Below are 19954 nucleotides of genomic sequence, written 5' to 3' on the forward strand. Positions count from 1 at the left end.
TCAAAAGGACCTCCGAGACTATCTCTGTCAGCTCAGCTAAGGAAGCTGTTGGGCAGCAAGGTGGACGGTACACCAACAGTATTCCTAGTCTGTCTCCCTGGCCCAACACAAGGTGGAGACATTCCAAACCAGTCGCCGTCTGGACAGGGTGCTTGGTGAGAGGAAAAGAACTCCTATAGACCACAGCGACCCCCCCTCCCCGGCCCTCAGATCTACCACAGTGCTGAACCAAATACCCGGGTGGGCAAAGCTGGGAAAGAGCAACTCCTCCCTGATCAGCCTCCCAGGTCTCGGTTATACATGCCAGGTCGGCACCCTCCTCCAGAATTAAATCATGGACAAGTGAGGTTTTATTATGTACCGACCTGGCATTCAAAAGCAGCACTTGGAGATCCGAGAGCTGGCTGATAGGACAACCAACAATCCTGTGGATATGAGGAGAACCGGAACAAGGCACAGACACAATTTGTCTGGGACAAGTTCCCCTTACCTGGCCTGTTCTCCTCCTAACGCCATACCTCCCATTACCCGTCACTACGTTAATTGGGGGCCCCGAGAGCCCCCCCACGAAGGATGGAATCTTTTCTCCCAGGCACATGTTAAAAATACATAAAACCACACAGACAAGCAAACATACCAATCATTCACCCCACATTAGCCCCCACACACACCCAAAGAAAACGTTAAAATGAGTTAATCCTCGTCAAGCAGCGATGGCAGTCTCAAGTCCCATCCGAAGGCAAGCCACAGCAACGACACCAGGACAGCAACACAGCCCCAAGCAGCAACAGAAGCGCCACACGCGAGCAAGAAAGCGGCGAGGTGGCAAAGATGTACGCCGCAGTGATAGTGTCCTGGGCAACGGCATGGCCCTCAGTGATGATGAAGACGCCCGCAACCAGCGGCGGCGATGGCGGCAACACAGTCCGCAACAGCGAAGTCCACCTGCAGCAACGCGGCACCTCGGCGAAGATGACAACGCCCCGCGCGTAAGCAGGCAGGCAGCAGCAATGGCAGCAGCACTGGCAGCAGCACGGACCACAGCAACGGAGTCTCCAGCAGCGACACGCCCCCCAGCAGCAACGACAACGCCCGCATGCAAGCGGGCCAGCAGCGATGGCGGTGGCGGCGCGGGCCGCGACGACAGAGTCCCCAACAGCGACACGCCCCCAGCAGCAGCAACAGCGCCCGCCTGCAAACGGGCAGACGGCGGCAATGGCGGCGCGGGCCACGGCAACGGAGTCCCCAGGGCAATGGCCTTTCCCCTGTACACACACCCAGGGGTTGGCCAGTGTAGAGACGCCACTAGCGGCGACGTCAGGCACACAGCTCTGTTTCCCCCCTCCAGACCATGCTGGGTGGATTGGGGCCACGGAGAGGCAGGTCAAGTGCCCCACTGTGGGCTGCCTGCCCAGGGGAAGCCAAAGAGAGAAGACAGTCCTGCCCGGTGGGATTGTAATTGGATACAATTGTAATTGGATGCAATTTTTGACTGAGTCATGCCCAAGATGCAATTTCAGCTGGGGATTTTCAGGCTTAGAACCAACTGAGCTTAATTATCCCTAGGTGTAAGATCACAGTGATATTAATTGGGGGATGGCTATGACAGTCTTTAAAAGCAAAGCATTACTTCTCTGCTGATATTGATAGTTTTACTCAGAGGGTTTCTCACCTCCTTTAGGTGTTTTACTAAAGAACAAATGCCGTTCCAGAATTTTTTGTGTAAAAGTGAGTACAGTAGAAATAGTATATGTTCCCCGGGGGTGTGGGTGGGTGTGGGTTATGTTGGTTTACATATGCATATGCAGTTACATCTGCAAGGCCTTACTTTCTGTTCAAAAGTACAGATATCCTCAGTAATCATTCCTGTGAGATATTTTGTCATCATGGTGATAAATAATTTTGGGGGCATTTTGACTAGACTGGTTACAAGATAATCCTATGGATGCGTTTTCAGAAGTAAACCCCACTGAGTTCAATGGGACTTACTCATGTAATTATAGGATTGAAGTCTTAGAAAATCATAAATCATAGATATGTTACAGTGAATTTTGTCAAACTAAACCAAGGATTGCCAACATCATGCCCAACCCCAAAAGGATGGCAACCCCTGAACTAGTTTCCAGGTTTGTATCTCTCAATGAGATCCTTCAACATATCTATCGAAGTATGCATTTCAGAAATCTAATGCAGAGTTGTCTGGGATAATCCTGTCAGTTGAACAAATATATAACATATTGATTAATTGTCCATCCCTTGCTTTTTCTGGTTTGCTGGAACTAGTGCCAGAGCTTAAGTGCATTGTCTGTTTTTTGTTGCTTTTTCCAGTAATATGAAATGATCTCCACTGATCTATACTAAGTACTGTTTCTGAACAAACCCCATTTATTTTGAAGAGCAGAATGAGACAGTTTTGGATTGGCCCTTAATTTTGAAAGTACCATAAGAAGCAAAACCTTGTGCGATTTTACAGGACAGTGTTTATCATTTTTATATAGCGTTATACTGTCAGATATTATGTTGGTGGTGTATTCAGTCTGCTTAAATCTAATAATCAGTATACACTAGGGTAGCTGTGTGTCCTACTTCACAATGGACAATCCTCTATTTGAAAGCCATCCTCTGTTTGAAGGACTGTTCAGTCCAAGTCTGGTTTAAAGGTAAAGAACCCTAAGGAAGAGCAGGGGCCTTAAATTTGCCCATCCACAGTTAGCACTTGGACAGCAGGCATGCACACATGTCACCTGGTCATGTTCTCTGCCATGGTGAGATGTATTTCTATTTGTATTGTATTCTGTTTGTATTGCAGTAATTGTTTCTAAATGTGCATATATATCAGCACATGCAAATTTTATGCAGACCTATACTGTCTTTTGTCCTCATTTGGGGTAATACATATCCCATTTTTGGCAATGTGTAAGTGCCTGCCCTAGCATATGAGATATGTAAAATAAAGTATTGTATTAAAGGACAGCTATATGTGCTCTACGAAAAAATAATATTAAATTATTAACTGATGTTCTGAATGTGCTGAAATACATGGATCTGTTTCTACTATAAGCAAAGAAGGGATAAGTCTTGCTATAGGTATATTAGCAGAAATGTCTACAGTTGGTTTTAATTGCTTGCCAGTGGAGGTGGAGTTTGCAGACAGAGCAGTCTGTGCACAGTATTTATTTTGAAGCTTGTAGATATTTTGTCAATAGTGTAAGTAGCATCTGGTAAAATGTGCTATCAGCTTTCCTTTCTATTCAATATTGTAAAGCTTTCCCTTTCATTGCCTTGAAAAATTATCTTGGAACCAAGCATAACAATTGAAGCAGTGACTGTAAAATGTTTATCTCCCTAAATAATTCAAAATATGTTTTCCCTATCGCTGTTTTTAGGCCAAAGTTGCACATGCAGAGATTGAGGTGGAACAGTCCTAAGGTGGTAGAATGGTTCAAGTGAGGGATACCATTTCTAGTACTCCCCTACTCCATGCAAGGAACAAAACAAAACACTGCCACATCTTGGAGAAAGGCTCTAACTAGTCCTTTCCCTGTTGTGCTAGTCTTCTGCTTGCAGAGAGTTAGAAAGGAGAGAGTTTTAAATATGCTACTATAATAGAAGAGTGAGTGAAAGAATGATGGACAGCAGGGGAGTATGATGGAATGCTGGGTGGAGTTAGAGCAAGTGACAGGTAGAGAGTTTCAGTTAAGAATGACTTTAGATGGACAGTTGTACTAAGACACAGTTGAGTAAACACAGAAAGTGAAGGGGAATGAGCAGAGAGAGAATGAAAACAGAGTTAAAGGTTAGAGCTAGAAAGAGAAATTTCAGCTTTGGATATTAGAATTCTTTACTTACTATTCTGTACTTGTTCTGGATCTTGAGCTCCTTAAACAATTTTTTTTTATGGTTTTATCTACCTGTGTTCTGGTCTGGGTGGATTCTAAGATTAGGAAATCATTCTCAGCCCACATGTTTTGTGCAGATATATTCAGTTAGGCATGTATAAAGGGAGAGTCCTGCTGCTCTCTATAACTCAGTAGGTGGTAGTAGTAGATACTGGGACAACCAATAAGGAATGTCTGGATTCAGTGAGCCAGCTGAGTGACTTAAAAATGATCTTGAGCAGCCAGACCTTTGTAGGGGACCCTTGTGGGATGTCACAGAGACTTTCCGCTATTGTAGTCTGCTCTACCAACACATTTCCACCTCATTCAGCAACAAGTCTAGGTATTTATTTATTATTTATTTCTTTATTATTTATATACTATTATTTATATACTATGCCCCATAGCTGAAGCTCTCTGGGCAGTTTACAGCAATTAAAAACATTAAAAACAAATATACAAATTTAAAAACACATTTTTTAAAAAAAATTAAAAACAGGTCTAGTCCTCGTGGAGGCAGCTTTAAATAGTATATTTTCTTTCCAGCAATAAGACTTGTCAAACCATGTATTACATCTTGAATAAAAAGAGACCTTCCTCAGAATCAATACACTAATCTCTATATGCAACCTTGCAAATGTATCTAGGTGGCAGCTTGGTAGTACGGGTATGTATCTGAATGATGGGAAAATAGGGATTCCCCATCCCTCCCAGTCCAATCCTTTGTTGGATACTCTGGAATAGCATTGCTCTGGGAAGATTGTGTTGGCTTACCAAAAGCTGCCTACATGCCTGGTATGGATATCTTCCTGGGGTGTTTGGAAGCTTCCCATTGCTAGACATGGCCTGATCCACAGTGATTCATGCACACACAGCACTGGGAATCTCGGTGCACATGTGGGCAATACACTCAGTTGCACACACACACCCCAGTATTGTGGGGATCCACATCCAATGTTTATCTATCTATATTACAGATTAAATTAAATTTAAATTTAAAAGTCAGTTGGGAGACACTGACTCATAGGGGCAAAATTGTTAGGGTTTTTATCTACAAGTTTTAGAAACTTAAAATCCTGATGACTAGAAAAGTCTGAAAATAGACATTTTTTAATCCAAATGAAGGACGTGAATTGCACTCTTACATTGTTATGGTATGTTTCACACTAGCTAGATAGCTGAAACTGTCTAAAATCTCATAATAGGTGCCTCATAGTATTACACCAAGGTACTGTGAATCCTTTTTTACCCATCTGGGGTTGTTTAAACCAGTAAGTCCCAAAAGGCCCTATTACCCCCACCTACTGACAACAGGGAGTAAAAAAAAATCACAAAAACCCAACTAAATTACGAAGTTGCATAAAATGCCAAATGGCAGATAACACTGAAGTCCGTAAACTACAGTCCCTAAGAAGGACTCCCAAATCACCCACAGGGGCTCCTCTATCAACCAGTAAATGAATAAAAAACTCCCATTTATCTCTATATTGCAAGCAATCCCAAAGAAGATTGTTTATAGTTACACAGACCCCACAAACATCACAAAGATCCGAACTCACCCTCCCAATGCTAAAAAGATTACTGTGTGCCGCACAATGTCCTGTTAACACATGTAATAAACAAACCTGTCGCGCTCAACTGATTAAAAAAATGAAAATCCCTCAATTCAGGGCAAAAGGAAAATATGGCCCATTTTATCATCTTGCCACCGACATTGCCATTCCTTAACTATTTCCTTTTGAAGACATTTAACTTTTCTTGGTAATAAAGGCAAAGAGACGTCAATAGAGGAACGCTGCAAAAAAATATTTGCAGTTGAATCAGCCAGTTCATTCCCCACTATCCCTACATGTGCAGGTATCCAACAAAAGCCGGATTCCCATAGAATGTAGTTCTGTATTCAAAGTCCAAATTTCATTAACCATAACTTCCTCGCAGGCTAACCCACCAAACTGAATAGCCTGCAATCCCGAAAGAGAATCTGATAAAAGCAGAACATTTTCTGGTCTTGCATCCTTAACCCGCTCAAGTGCCAAAACCATCAACTCTGCAGTCAATATAGATACTCAATTGGATAACTGTAATCCCTTTTAATCCCAAAACAAAGGATACAATAAGCTGCACTCACTTTGCCATCAAAGGAATCATGGGAGCCATCTGTAAAAATCACACAACAATAGTTCCACCAAGAAAAATGTATATTCTAAAGCCATGCTTTTAATACCCAAAACTTCAGACCTCTGATACCCCAACTTGCTAATTTGCACATCCACCAAAGGGGGAATCCATAACCAGCCATAATAATTAGAAATAAATTTACTTGGAATAAAACTATTAACTATGCTATATTTCTTTAACAAACCTCTAATTCTAACCACATGAGGAATATGAAACTTCAACCTCTTAGGATCACCAAATTCCCAGCACTCATATAAACTATATAATGGACCATGTGGGAAAACGTGCAGTTTCTCCCATAACATAAAATCCAGGAAATCACACTATAAATCACATGGCCATTCCCCACTAACTCCTTGCAAAGCAGCACAAGGAGAGGTAACAAAGGCCCCATTAATTATTCTCAGAGCCCAAGATTGCTGTAGTAAAGTAGAAGAAGCCGATGCGTAGGCCTGACAGCCATAATCCAACAAAGGGTGAATATAAGCACAATAAAACATCAAAATAATTTTCCTATCTGCTCCCCATGTACTTCTAGCAACAACCCTTAGCATATTTAACCCAATTTTCCTTTTTCTAAGCACAGAATCAACATGTGCTGTCTATGTTAATTTACTATCAAAAATTACTCCAAGAAACCTAAAACTTGCTACCAATTGGATACTTCCCCCATATAAATGCAAATTGATGGATATAAAAAATGTCTGTCAGGAAAAAAAAATCATACCAACAGTTTTGCTTGAAGAAAAACGAAAGCCCCAAGAATTACCCCAGTCTTCCAATTTACTTAAAGCCACATTAAGGCAGGATTCAGCAACCTGGAGAGATCGGCTTTGAACCCATAATGCACAATCATCTTCATACAAACTAACAGCAACCCCACTGGGAATAACAGAAGGAAGATCATTGATCAGAACATTAAAAAGAGTGAGACTAATTACACTCGCCTGGAGAATACCATTATCCATCAAACAAGCTTCAGATAATACTGAACCCACTCGTACCCACAGTTTCCGGCAATAAATCTCACAACCACCAAAAAATTCTACCCAGCAAAACCAATTGAAATAACTTATAGACCAGGCCCTCCTTCCAAACCATGTCATACGCCTTTTCAATATCAAGGAAAATGGCTACTAAACATTACCTGGAGCAAAAACTCTTCCAAATTTCTGTTTCCAATTGAATGACACGATCCATAGATGCTGGCCACTACGAAAGCCACTTTGTACTGGTGTCAAGAGGTTATGCCTCTCCAAAAAGGCCACCAACCTAACATTAATCATACGTTCCATAATCTCGCACATACAAGAAGTAAGTGCAATTGGCCTATAGGAATTAGGATTAGACAGGATCTTCCCCGGTTTACCAACAGGAACAACAATGGCATGTTTCCATCCTTCAGGCAATGTACCTGTTTTCCAAACCAAATTATATAAGGTAAGAAGCAATAATAAACACTCTCTAGGTAAGTGTTGAAGCATTTCATATCCTACATTGTCTTCCCCAGGAGAAGTATTATTACTTCTATTTAAGATGGTTTCCATTTCCCAAAGGGAAAAATCTAAATTCAAAGCATCTTCCTTATTTGGTGACCAATCTCTAAAAATATCCTTGTAAGATTTAAGAAAGACCCCCCACCAGAGTTTAAAAGCCTCTGACCAATTATCAATACTACCAACATTTTGAGCAACATCTGACAATACTTCAGCTTTCTCCGCATTGGTGGTGCATACTTTTGAATCAGTGACCAGAGCAAGAATGTCCTTCCTCTGGCCATGAATACCACTCATTGCTCTTAGTTGGTGATACACCAAAGATACTGGCTTACTACAGATTGCTACAAAGATTACTACAAAAACATCGCCAACTACTTCTGTTTGCGCTTCTAAGTGTTCTTTTAACCAAAGTTTTACAACATTTATACTCAATTAAGTTGTTCCCAAAAAAAGAGTGCCTAACCTTCCAAAAAGCAACATTAGGTGCATGGATCTCTCTACTACAATCCTCTGTCCACCAGGGCACTACAGGATGATGTGATGGTCTATACTTAGGAGTAGTCTGAAAAGCAGCATCCAATAGGCCAAACATAAATTTGTTATGAAAAAATTCAACGTCATCTACCCCAGACAGAGAGCCAAGAAAGTCCAAACATTTTTGCTGAAACAATACCCAATCAGCGTTTTTTATAATTCCAAGAAGGGATCAAATTAGGAGCATCAATACAGCCTTTCCTCTTATAAGTAATAATAATAGGAAAGTGATCCCAAAGTACTTTTCTGAAAAACCTCTCACCCACATAAAGTAGCAATATTTTTAGAAACAATTCCTAAATCCAGGCAAGACATATGTCCAATATAAGAATCAAAACGAGTAGGTGTTCTATCATTTAAAACAACCAAATCAGCATCATCACAAAATTCCTCCAAACGTTTCCCATTACTATGAATATTACTACTGCCCCAAAGAGAATTATGACTATTAGAATCTCCACAGAAAATACAAGGCCCCTTCTTCCCTTCCAAGACACAACCCAATCCTTCCACATCAATAGGTTGGCAAGGATTATACACAGCAATAATTCTTAAAACTTCAGAAGAATCTGCTAAACATCCACTGAAAGATATATTCAAAAGCCATTTCCTTTGTAGGCAGCTCTACAAAACCCAAAACATCCCATATAAAAATTGCAACACCTCCACTTACTCCATTAACTCAATCTCTATGGAGGGAAATATAACCCAATAACTTAAAATCCAAAGTCTCAAATAACCAAGTTTCTTCAATACAAATCAAATCCTTCAGTGTGTGTACTGAAATGTTTTAACTCCTGGCAATGAACAACTAAACTATGAGCATTCCAGCTCCAGATCTCAATATCTGAACAATTAAATGTCAGGGCTCCCTAATAATTCACAAATCCGTCCCATAGTTAAATCCTCCACTCCCAAAAACTGTCAAGCAGCCTTCAAAATAATCAATATTTTTTCAGTTTTGTGTGTGTGTGTGTGCTGTACTGTTAATCACTTCTACCATAAAAGCTATAAACCACTCTTTCTTAACAAACAGAAAGTCAGAATCTACCACCCTCTTCTCTAACAATAACGGATTAACTACTGGGGAAGCTAAAGGACAGGCAGCAACTGCAGCAACCCTATTATTCTGCTCCTTATAATGCTAAACAGGTGCTGCATAGGAAATTCCCATTCTCACTCTCATAGCTTGAATAGTACAAGATCTTTGAGCTGCTGGACAACCCCTAAACATGGGACGATGAGCTCCCCCACAATTACATCATACTGGAGTAGAAGAACCATCACAATGATCGAAAGAATGAGGACCACCACACTTCCCACAACAAATATCACTCCGGCACACAGCAGCAACATGTCCAAACGTCTGACATTGAAAACGTCAAAGGGGAGGTGTTATATAAGGTCTAACCCTGAAAACCTGATAACACAGGCCCTGTTCACACGTTACAGTCAACGAGTGTACAGTCTGTGTACCTGGGTACAGAAGTAGTCGGGCTGTACACTCGTACGGTTATTCACATTTAATAGTCAACGAGTGTACAGTCTGTGTACCTGGGTACACAAGTAGCTGGGCTGTACACTCGTACAGTTTTTCACATGTAACATTCAACAAGTGTACAGTCTATTATATACACATTTGCTGCCAGGGAAAGAAAATGGCTTCAATGACACTTATTAAATGTGCCATTGAAGCAATTCGCTTTTACTGGCAACAAGGCAAGGCATGCTGGGTCTGTTATACTTCCTGAAACTGTTTCTTGTCAAGGGGTGCATTCAATAGAAAGAGTGTTGGCAGAAACAGGAATGTAGTTTTACTCTTTTCATTTTTCCTGCAGATTCTTAAGTTTTTAAAATCAAAACACCAACTTTTAAAAAGAAAATACTAACCTGTAACTATCATAATTATAGTTATTAAAATATTGCATTTTTCATTGCCTGTTATTCGAGTATGTATGGGTTTTGATGTAGGCTTTCATGCAACAATCCTATACATGTCTATACAGTCCTATAGAGATCAATAGGACTTACTCATACATAAATGTGTGAAAGTGCAGACCTAAGTATAGGTCCAATTAGCGTAGTGACGGGTTATGGGAGGTATGGCGCTAGGAGGAGAACGTGCCAGGTAAGGGGAACTCGCCCCAGACAAGTTGTGTCTGTGCCTTGTTCCGGTTCTCCTCAAGGCCACAGAACTGCTGGTTGTTCTATCAGCCAGCCCTTAGATCTCCAGGTGCTGCTTTTGAATGCCAGATTGGTATATATAGTAAAACCTCCCTTGTCCACGATTTAATTGTGGATGAGGGTGCCGACCTGGCATGTCTAACCGAGACCCGGGTGGGTGAGCAGGGAGGAGTTGCTCTCTCTCAGCTTTGTCCACCTGGGTATACGGTGCAGCACTATGGTAGACCTGAGGGTCGGGGAGGCGGGGTCGCTGTGGTCTATAGGAGTACTTTCTCTCTCACCAGGCATCCTGTCCAGATGGCGACTGGTCTAGAGTGCCTCCACCTTGTGCTGGGTCAAGGAGACAGACTGGGAATCCTGTTGGTGTACCTCCCACCTTGCTGCCCAACAGCTTCCCTAGCTGAGCTGACAGAGATAGTCTCGGAGGTATTGCTGAGGTCCCCCAAACTTGTGGTGTTGGGGGACATCAACATTCATGCCGAGACTGTTTTATCTGGGGCGGCTCAGGACTTCATGGCCTCCATGACAACCATGGGGCTGTCTCAAATTGTTACTGGCCCAACGCATGTATCGGGTCACACTCTTGATTTGATCTTCGCCACTGGTCATGGAAATGGTGATCTGGAGGTGGGGTGTTTTTCATCTACTCCATTGTCATGGACAGATCACCGCCTGCTGAGTTTTAGACTTACGATGACTCTTTCCCTCTGCAAGGGTGGGGGACCTATTAAGTTGGTCCGCTCTCGGAGGCTTATGGATCCTATTGGTTTTCAGACGGCTCTGGGAGTTTTTCCAGCTGATAGTACTGGCGCTCCTGTCAAGGCCTTGGTCGAACTGTGGAATACGGAGATGGCCCGGGCTATTGACACGATTGCTCCCGTGCGCCCTCTTCGATGCAGAGCTCATACAGCTCCGTGGTATACCCCGGAGCTGAGAGTGATGAAGCAAGAGAGAAGGAGGCTGGAGTGCAGATGGAGACGAACTCCAGACGGATGCAGTTATGCTTCGGTAAGTGCCTCTACTAAGTCATATATAAAAGCGGTAAGGGCGGCGAAGAAGTTTCACTTCGCTGCCTCTATCAGGACATCTCTTTGCCGCCCTGCAGAGCTTTTTAGGGTTGTACGAGGACTCTTACATTCTGGTCCTCAAGATACTATTGAAACATCTGAAGCTCGCTGTAACGACATCGCAGGGCACTTCCAAAATAAAATCGCATGCATCCGTAGGGACCTAGACTCCGATGTTATGACAGACGAATCCATTGAAGTGTCCAGAACACGGTCTTGTCTTTCATTATTGGATGAGTTTCAGTTGGTGCAGCTTGAGGAAGTGGACAAGGTACTTGGATTGGTGTGGGCGACCACGTCTGCTCTAGATCCTTGTCCATCTTGGCTAGTGAAGGCTAGCAGGACTACTACCACCGGCTGGGCCAAGGAAGTGATAAATGCCTCCTTGAGTGAGAGAGTAGTCCCTAGTAGCCTCAAGGAGGCAGTAGTAAGACCTCTCTTAAAGAAACCTTCCTTAGACCCAGATGACCTGAACAACTATAGACCGGTGGCGAATGTCCCCTTTTTGGGCAAGGTTCTGGAGCGGGTGGTTGCCGGTCAGCTCCAGGTGCTCTTGGATGAGACCGATTATCTGGATCCGTTTCAATCCGGTTTTAGGCCTGGTTTTGGCACTGAAACAGCCTTGGTCGCCCTGTATGATGACCTTTGTCGGGAGAGGGACAGAGGGAGTGTGACTCTGTTGATTCTCCTTGATCTCTCAGCGGCGTTTGATACCATCGACCATGGTATCCTTCTGGGGAGACTCGCGGAGTTGGGAGTTGGAGGCACTGCTTGGCAGTGGTTCCGCTCCTACTTGGCGGATCGGCACCAGAAGGTAGTACTTGGGGAACGTTGCTCGACTCCTTGGACTCTCCATTGTGGAGTCCCTCAGGGGTCGGTTTTGTCCCCCATGCTTTTTAACATCTACATGCAGCCTCTGGGTGCCGTCATCAGGAGTTTTGGAGTGCGTTGCCACCAGTACGCTGATGACACGCAGCTCTATTTCTCCTTTTCATCTTCTACAGGTGAGTCTGTGGATGTGCTGAATCACTGCCTGACCGTGATAATGGACTGGATGAGAGCTAATAAACTGAGACTCAATCCAGACAAGACTGAGACACTGTTGGTGAATGCCTTCCCTGCCCAGATGGTGGATGCTTACCCTGTTCTAGATGGGGTTACACTCCCCTTGAAGGAACAGGTTCGTAGTCTTGGGGTTCTTTTCGATCCTTCCTTGTCTCTGGAGGTGCAAGTGGCCACGGTGGCAAGGAATGCATTCTACCACCTTCGGTTGGTAGCCCAGCTACGCCCCTATCTGGACAGGGATGACCTCGCCTCAGTTGTTCATGCTCTGGTAACTTCTAGGTTGGATTACTGTAATGCGCTCTATGTAGGGCTGCCCTTGAAGACAGTTCGGAAGCTTCAGCTAGTGCAAAACGCAGCAGCCAGACTGCTGACGAGGACCAGCCGGTCAGCGCATATAACACCTGTTCTGGCCCATTTGCACTGGCTACCTATTTGCTTCCGAGACAGATTCAAGGTGCTGGTTTTGACCTATAAAGCCTTACACGGCGTGGGACCGCAGTATCTTGTGGAATGCCTCTCCCGCTATGAACCGACCCGGTCACTTCACTCAGCGTCTAAGGCCCTCCTCCGGGTACCAACCCATCGGGAAGCCCGGAGGACAGTTACTCGATCTAGGGCCTTTTCTGTAGTGGCCCCCGAATTGTGGAATAGCCTCCCCGAAGAAATGTGCCTGGCGCCGATGCTTCTATCTTTTCGGCGCCAGGTTAAGACCTGGCTATGCTCCCAGGCATTTTAATGCGTTTAATGTTACAATTTTAAATCTCTTTGTTTCAGTTTATTTATTGTGATATTTTGTATTTCTGTACTTTTAATCTTTTGTACACCGCCCAGAGAGCTATTCGCTATGGGCGGTTTAAAAATGAAATAAAATAAATAAATAAATAAATATTGAATATTTATATATGAAAATATTTTGAGGGGGCTGCAACAAAAACAAGCTGCTTAAAAGATTATGAACTGAAACTATTTTTCCAGCATGGTACACCTGATTCTTTCTTGAGGATATCATGCGTTTTAATACACAAAACTACACTCAAAATATGTGGGGAACATTATTTAACAGTTGGGCTTTCCAGCCTACAGCGGTATCATCTGCAGCGGCAGTGGGGAGCAGACAGTGTCCAGGGAGTGCAGACTTTTTAATAATAATAATAAATTTCTTTACTGTTCGCAGCCCCTTCCGGATTACTTCACACACCCCAGGTTGGGAACCACTGATCTATGTCATAATATTTAGCTTTTGGATAGCACTTTAAATGCAAGGTGGGCAGAACGTAGATCAAAACGTATTGGTGTATCTCAGGATGACTCACAGAAGATCAGTGAGGATTTCAGACTCCTGTTTCACAATGAAAACAAGAAAATGACCACCCCACCATTATACTGCTGAAATGAAGAAAGTGGGGGGTAATCTGAGTGGATTTTTGTGTGGAATTACTGTGAGCTCAGTTCAATTTTGGAACTCCAAACAAATTCCGGGGCTAAGAATTATTTAACTCTTAAGTGCATATATTTGGCTTGTTCTGGTTGGTGGATCTTGGGGTTTTGTAATAAAAAATCAATACCAAAAACCTGAAGTCTAACCATCCTGGAGTATTAGATCCTGATCTAGTCTAACCATGAAGTCTAACCATCCGAACCATAGAGTGTTTGCCATCCTGGGCTCCTGCTGGAAGGGCAGGATATAAATCAAATAATAAATAAATAAATAATCAAAACATTACAAGCCTACAAGGCAGGTTTGTGTTACCATAAAGCCATGTGATGCAGCTACTTCTGACAGCAGTTTCTAATGGAGGCAGTCATTAACATGTGTTTGACCATCGGGGTGTCTAAGTTTGATGCATGACACTTGACATAAAAAAGAGCTGCGGAGAGATGAGCAAATCTACAATTTTTTTCTTCTCAATTTCTGGATACACAGTAGAAAGGTGGCATTGCTTTTTTGAGAATGCCTTCTTTGGCAATGTTTTGAAGAGTCTTACCTCTGCTATTGTAGTTTATTTATTTATTTATTTATTTAAAATATTTATACCCCGCCCTTTTTCCGAGGAACTCAGGGCGGCTTACATTAAAACATTAAAACAGCAATAATTAATAAACATGATATTCAGTTTAAGCAATTTAAAATGGAATTAAATAAACATAGGTTAAAACTAACTACATTGGTTAAAAGCCCGTCTAAATAGAACAGTCTTCACCTGTGCACAAAAATTTGATAATGAGGAAGCCAACCGGACTTCAATAGGGAGAGAGTTCCACAGTCTAGGGGCGGCCACCGAAAAAGCCCTATTCTGTGTCTCTGCAAGATGAACTTGCAGGAAGGAAGGGGTAATAAGTAGAGTCTCGCTGGAGGATCTTAAAGTCTGAGCAGGTTCATAGAGGGAGAGGCGCTCTGACAGATAGCCTGGACCTAAGCCGTATAAGGCTTTATAGGTCAAAACCAGCACCTTGAATTGTGCCCGGAAACAAATGGGCAACCAGTGGAGCTGATACAACAGCGGGGTTGTATGTTCTCTATATCCCGCCCCCGTTAACATCCTGGCTGCAGCTCTTTGTACCAATTTCAGTTTCCGAGCAGTCTTCAGGGGCAGCCCCACGTAGAGCGTGTTACAGTAGTTTCATTCTTGCAAGCACTCCTTTGAACCATGCTACAACAACCCTGCAAGGTAGGTCTGTGCCCATACAAATGATTTAGTGCAGGGATGGCCAGAAGATAGACTGTAATCTATTGGTAGATCCCTGGGAGATTTGTAGTTAATTGGCAAGCGCTTCTGGCTTCCAGTTGTTTAACAATAGCAACAAAAGGACACACATCTGTTTGGAAATTTGACAACTGAAATTAATACTTGTGGAAAGTAGGAATAGATCTATGTGTGGAAAGACTGTGAGCTCATCTCAGTTCTGATAACCCTGTGCTCAGCAGCTTCTCAGACACCATGTTCTTTCATACTAGACGTATGTCTTTTGCAGCTGGCTGCAGTTGGTGGTTCTTGAGGTTCTAGTAAAATGCAGGGTGGATCCCTGACTCTGCAATAGCAGTGCTCTCTCAGTAATGGCAACATTGCCACTCACTAAATTTATTTATTTATTTTTATTTATTTCGTTTAATTTATAAACCGCCCATAGCTAATAGCTCTCTGGGCGGTGTACAAAACAGGATAAAATACAGGAATATTACAATAAAATCAGATAACAAATAATTAACACAATCAACAAAATACAACATAGAATATATACATTAAAACATTAAAATGCCTGGGAGCATAACCAGGTCTTAACCTGGCGACTAAAAGAAAGCAGCGTAGGCGCCAGGCATATCTCTTCAGGGAGGCTATTCTACAATTCGGGGGCCACCACAGAAAAGGCCCTAGATCTAGTAACGGTCCTCCGGGCTTCACAATAAATTGGTACCCGGAGGAGGGCCTTATTTACTGAGCGAAGTGTACGGGTAGGTTCATAGCGGGAGAGGCGTGCCACAAGGTATTGCGGTCCCACACCGTGTAAGGCTTTGTAGGTCAAAACCAGCACCTTGAATCTAGCTCGGAAACGGATAGGAAGCCAGTGCAAATGAGCCAGCACAGGTGTTATATGCGCGGACCGGCTGGTCCTCGTCAACATCCTGGCCGCTGCATTTTGCACTAGCTGAAGTTTCCGAACTGTCTTCAAGGGCAGCCCTACGTAGAGCGCATTACAGTAATCCAGTCTAGAAGTTACCAGAGCATGAACAACTGAGGCGAGGTCATCTCTGTCCAGATAGGGACGTAGTTGGGCTACCAACTGAAGATGGTAAAATGCATTCCGTGCCACCAAGGCCACTTGAGCCTCAAGCGACAGGGAAGGATCAAAGATGACGCCCAAACTACGAACCTGTTCCTTCAAGGGGTGTGTAACCCCATCTAGAACAGGATGAACATCCACAATCTGGGCCAGGAAAGAATTCACCAACAGTGTCTCAGTCTTGCCTGGATTGAGTCTCAGTTTATTAGCTCTCATCCAGTCCATTATCGCGGTCAGGCAGCGGTTCAGCACATCAACAGCCTCACTTGAAGAAGATGAAAAGGAGAAATAGAGCTGCGTGTCATCAGCGTACTGATGGCAACGCACTCCAAAACTCCTGATGACCACACCCAGAGGCTGCATGTAGATGTTAAAAAGCATGGGGGACAGAACCGACCCCTGAGGGACTCCACAATGGAGAGTCCAGGGTGCCGAGCAATGTTCCCCAAGCACTACCTTCTGGCAACGATCCGCCAAGTAGGAGCGGAGCCACTGCCAAGCAGTGCCCCCAACTCCCAACTCCGTGAGTCTCCCCAGAAGGATACCATGGTCGATGGTATCAAACGCCGCTGAGAGATCAAGGAGAATCAACAGAGTCACACTCCCCCTGTCCCTCTCCCGACAGAGGTCATCATACAGGGCAACCAAGGCTGTTTCAGCGCCAAAACCGGGCCTAAAACCGGATTGAAACGGATCCAGATAATCGGTTTCATCCAAAAGCGCCTGGAGCTGGCCGGCGACCACCCGCTCTAAAACCTTGCCCAAAAAAAGGGACGTTTGCCACCAGTCTATAGTTGTTCAAATCATCTGGGTCCAATGAAGGTTTCTTTAAAAGAGGTCTCACTACTGCCTCCTTGAGACTACCAGGGACGACTCCCTCCCTCAAGGAGGCATTTATTACTTCCTTGGCCCAGCCGGTGGTTTCAGCCCTACCAGCCTTCACTAGCCAAGATGGGCAAGGATCCAGAGCAGAAGTGGTCGCCCGCACCATTCCAAGCACCTTGTCCACTTCCTCAAGCTGCACCAACTGAAACTCATCCAATAATGAAGGGCAAGACTGCGTTCTGGACACTTCAATGGATTCATCTGTCATAACATCAGAGTCTAAGTCCCTACGGATGCCAGCAATCTTATTTTGGAAGTGCTCCGCAATTTCGTTGCAACGGGCCTCAGATGTTTCCATGGTATCATGAGGGGCAGAGTGTAAAAGCCCTCGTACCACCCTAAAAAGCTCCGTTGGGCGGCAGAGAGATGTCCTAATGGTGGCAGCAAAATAAGACTTTTTCGCCGCCCTTACCGCTTTTATGTACAACTTAGTGGAAGCACTTACCAAAGCATGATTGCATCCGTCAGGAGTTCGTCTCCACCTGCACTCTAGCCTCCTTCTCTCTTGCTTCATCACTCTCAGCTCCGGGGTATACCGCGGAGCTGTATGAGCTCTACACCGAAGGGGGCGTGCGGGAGCGATCTTGTCAATGGCCCAGGCCATCTCCGTATTCCACAGTTCGACCAGGGTCTCGACAGGAGCGCCAGTACTATCAGCTGGAGAAACTCCCAGAGCCCTCTGGAAACCTACAGGATCCATAAGGCGCAGGGAGTGGACCAACTTAATAGGTCCCCCACCTTTGCAGAGGGAAAGGGCTGTCATAAGTCTAAATCTCAGCAAGCGGTGATCTGTCCATGACAATGGAGTAGATGAAAAATACCCCACCACCAGATCACCATCTCCCTGACCAGTGGCGAAGATCAAATCAAGAGTATGGCCTGATACATGTGTTGGTCCAGTAACAATTTGAGACAGCCCCATGGTTGTCATGGAGGCCATGAAGTCCTGAGCCGCCCCAGACAAGACAGTCTCGGCATGAATGTTGAAATCCCCCAGCACTACAAGTCTGGGGGACCTCAGCAATACCTCCGAGACGATTTCTGTCAGCTCAGCTAGGGAAGCCGTTGGGCAGCAAGGTGGGCAGTACACCAACAGTATTCCCAGTCTGTCTCCATGGCCCAACACAAAATAGAGACACTCTAAACCAGTCGCCATCTGGACAGGGTGCCTGGTGAGAGAGAAAGAGCTCCTATAGACCACAGCAACCCCGCCTCCCCGGCCCTCAGATCTACCCCAGTGCTGCACGGAATACCCAGGTGGGCACAGCTGGGACAGAGCAACTCCTCCCTGCTCACCCACCCAAGTCTCGGTAATACACGCCAGGTCGGCACGCTCCTTCACAATCAAATGAGACAAGGTGCCTGCAAGTTCAGGGCTGGTGGCATCACCATCCTGCAGCACGTGGGCACACACCTGCAAGCTTGTGCTGCATTCCACCAAAGTACCCCCAACCTTGCCATCTCTGTGCCACTGCCATTCTCTCCCCCCCCCATGTATCACTGCTGACCTATGTCATCAAATTATTGGAAGAGTCTTGGCTAAATTTCTCTTCTTGACTTTTAAGAGGAAATAGAAAGCACACAACAGAATTTACCTTACCATTGATTTCAATAGGTTTTAAAAGACCAAGGAAGAGAAGTATAGTGGGTAATTTATATTGGATTTATAGAGGTACTGTATTGTACAAGTTCTGCAAAAGCCAGTGTGGTGTAGTGATAAGAGTACTGGGCTAGGGCCTGGGAGACCTGGATTCAAACCCTAATTCAGCCATGAAACTCACTGGGTGACTTCTGGGCTAATCACCTTCTCAGCCTAAACTACCTCATAGGGCTATTCTGAGGATATATTTGAGAGGTGCAGGACTATGTATTCCACACTGAGCTCTTTGCAAGAAAGTTGAGATGTAAAGGAAATAAGGCATTAAATAAGATTAAGGTTACAATCCTTTGCACAATTACTTGAGAGTAAGCTCCATTGAACTGTGAAAGTTACTTTTGATAAACCTGCTTGGGATTATGTTGTTAAGATACAAGGGATAGCTATTACCCAAAATTTATTACTTATTGATAACTATCATTTCTGAGCAATGTGTTACCTAGCCATTAAGTTATTTTATTATTGCAGTTGTGATAGCAGCTATTATTACCTGCGCAGGGGGGTTGGAACAAGTTTTGGAATCTATTTGTGGCACTATCCTGAATAGTAGGTGTACTACTCGTAACAAGCAACAATAGGAGTCACGTGATGACACATTGAACATTGAACAGACATTATAAATTATATTTATTGATAAATCACCTAGTATTTAAAGGAAAGGACTGAATTTAGAAGTTAAAGTCTGTAATTCTATATTCACATTCACTTCAGGAGTAAGCCCCATTAAACTCAGTGGAACTTACTTCTGAGTAAACATGGCTAGGACTGGACTGGACTGTGAGCAGACACAGAGGCAAACTCCCCTCCCTTTCTCTGCCCCCCTCAACTGTTTATTTTAAGAGGCTGGAATCCTAATGCGTCTTACCTGAGAGTAAGTCCCACCAAACTGAATGGAATTTACTTTAGAGTAGGCATGGGGTTAGGATTGTACTTTAACAATGTAAACAGTCCTTGCCTAGCTCTAGTTTCTCTGGCAGAACACTTGCTTTTTTTTAGGCAATCCTAACTCCACTTACCTGTGAGTAAGCCCCGTTGAACTCAGTGGGATTTACTTCTGAGTAGACATTTTCCCTCCTTCCTTCCCTCAAGCACATTGCTAGCACAAACAAGCTCCACTCCACTTACCTGGGAGTAAGCCCCACTGAACTCAGTGGGATTTACTTCTGAGTAGACATTTTTAAAATTCAAATGTGAATCCTGCAAAGCTCTCTCCTCTCCATTTTTTCC

General features: G+C 44.0%; 1 protein-coding gene across 1 annotated transcript in view; it reads left to right on the forward strand.

The window, feature by feature from the left end:
- The window catches only part of NRG3 (neuregulin 3), a 1022346-nt gene that overhangs the window by 367803 nt on the left and 634589 nt on the right, over positions 1-19954 (forward strand). The window lies entirely within an intron of this gene.

Source organism: Rhineura floridana, chromosome 7 (genome assembly GCF_030035675.1).
Source record: "Rhineura floridana isolate rRhiFlo1 chromosome 7, rRhiFlo1.hap2, whole genome shotgun sequence".
Classification (NCBI taxonomy): domain Eukaryota; kingdom Metazoa; phylum Chordata; class Lepidosauria; order Squamata; family Rhineuridae; genus Rhineura; species Rhineura floridana.